Below are 2,664 nucleotides of genomic sequence, written 5' to 3' on the forward strand. Positions count from 1 at the left end.
ATCTAATTTACTCAAAATGTTCTACCGTGCAAAAGTTCTAATCATATATAAAATAAGAGAAATGATAACAACTATCATAATTTATTATTTTTGGCTATCATAAATCAACATGTGTGGGTCTTCTTTCTTTCTTTTTTTTTTTCCTTTTTTTTTCTGCAATGAATACATTACGTATTCTATCACTACCAGAAATGTGGTGATTAGCCATGGAAAAAACCGTGGCTAAAATCAAGAAATTCCGTAGCGATTGAGCTTTAGCAACGAATACATTTCCGTGGCTAATAAGGACGACGCCTTTTCAGTTAGCCACGGTTTTCGTCTGGTTAGCCACAGTTTTATGATCCGTGGAGACATCTAAATAGCCACGGTTTTTACGTTATTGGCCACACTCTAAACCGTGGCTAAATGACAACAGTGTAACCAACAAGTATAGCTTTGCCACAATTTTTCCGTGGCTAATATTGGTAAGATGGGCTTTTTTGCCACATTTTTTCCGTGGCTAATATTGGTAAGCTGGGCTTTTTTGCCACATTTTTTCTGTGGCTAAACATTGTTGGGTTATTTAGCCACGGTTTTTCCGTGGCTAATCATAAAAGATAAATTAAAAAAAATATATATATAAAATAAAGATGCTACTTAGAACAAAATTATATTATACAAAATTAAAAAGATTAGCCATATCCATATAAGTAATATTTTTAGTAATAAAAATATGAAATTTAAGTAACAGTGTTGAAAAGCAAATATCCTGAACTAAATGAGTTTAAACTATTACAAAATCAAGTATCAGAATGTATCATTATTAGATCTCTAACGTCTTCATTGGAATACCTGCAAAAACATTCAAATAAGATTGTGTTATCTCTTAATTCATGAAAAAAAAGTCCCAAGACATTATTTAAAATAATATTTTAATGTAGTTAAAAAAAAAGTAGGAATGCATACCCAATAATGCTGAGTTTTCATTTTCACAACATAAAACATCTTATTGAACTCGTCATCAATCAATATATATATTGCTAGACTTGATATCCTGGTGAACAACTTTCAATTCAATTGCTTCATGCAAGTAAATAAGCAAGCCTGTCAAGAATAAAGATAAAATAGAGAGTGATATTAATGATATTTTCTCATATTAAAACTTAATTATAGTATTATTTAACGAGACAAACGAATACTATTAGCGAGATATTGGATTGCAATCAAAACCATTTAGAGAAAAAGAACTTAAAGTAAAAATAAAAATGTGTTAGAAATTACTAAGGTCAATATTTTAAAGTAGAAAGTTGAGCTTACCAGATAACTATCGAATAAAACTTTCATGCGGACCTCCCACGTAAGTGTCCCTTGTTCCATGGCAACATGCATCCATTACTCTAAGTTACCATTATTGACATATTCATCCATTAGCAGCTTAAATATTGAAACAAACACTAAAGCAAAAATGCTATTGATAATACAAAGAAATAGATAATTAGATACTATGTACTCAGGAATTATGAGAGCACTTGCAACTTTATTCAACGTTGGTATCAGGACCTTTAACACTGTCTTCTACTTAGTTCAAATTTATCCATATTCATATAAGTTTCAATAATTACAAAGCTACAAAGCTAAATTAAAAGTTGAACAATTTAAAAGAAAACACAAACTTGCATGGAGATCCCAGCATCGACAAGAGACAAAGTTGCAGCATTGATACACGCAGATCTAGTTCCTACACAGGAATATTGGGGAAGAATTAGTGAATGGTAAAAAAAAAATAGTCTTTTAAATACAAAAAAAAAAAGTAAAGATCCAAGAGAATATTAGATAAACATAAAAAATGGCTGCATAGGGTTCCTTCCATTCTTCTTTGTAATTCAGGATTGCCTGCAAAATCTTGATTTCCGCTATTTTGGGACCTTCTTTGGTGACTTAACGCTGAATTTACTAAGGATACAGAAAAACTGAACAATAGTGTGAACCTGTGAGGGAGTTCTTCCAATTTTTCTAGTGAGTGAGTTTTACTTTGGTGCTGAGTGAAAATTACTTTTAAGTTTTCCGCCCACAATTTCACTTGTAAAAGTTCATTTGAATTTATTTCAGTCAAGTAATTGAGATTTTTAATTTAAATTAATAGTTAACTATAAAAAATATGTAAATTATAATATATACCATATTTCAAAGACGGTACATACTAATTACTGTTTCAAAAATAAACTTATGTTCATTTATGTTGGATTTTTTTTACTAAATTGATAAAAAGATAATAAAAAAATAAAAAAATAAAATTTAGGAAAACTAATGCATATTGTAAATTAGAGACAAAAAAAATGTACTCTTTTTTATCATGAATTTTATATATACTTTTAACATTCATTCTCAATTAATTAAAGCAATAAGTATGTACTCTTTTTATACTATTTCAACTAATGCATCTTCTAGTCACTAAAAAAAATTAATGCATCTTCGGTTACTCAATGCTGAATAAAAATGTACTCTTTTTATTATGAATTTTATATTTTTATCATTCATTCTCAATTAATTAGAGTTATAAGTATGTACTCTTTTTATATTATTCCAACTAATGCATATCTTATCAATTGAAAATGGCTGAGAAGGAGAGAGAAAAAATCATCGACAAACTAGATAAGTCTGCACCCTTAAAAATTAAAATTTATT

Source organism: Arachis ipaensis, chromosome B04, assembly GCF_000816755.2.
Source record: "Arachis ipaensis cultivar K30076 chromosome B04, Araip1.1, whole genome shotgun sequence".
NCBI classification, from domain to species: Eukaryota; Viridiplantae; Streptophyta; class Magnoliopsida; order Fabales; family Fabaceae; genus Arachis; species Arachis ipaensis.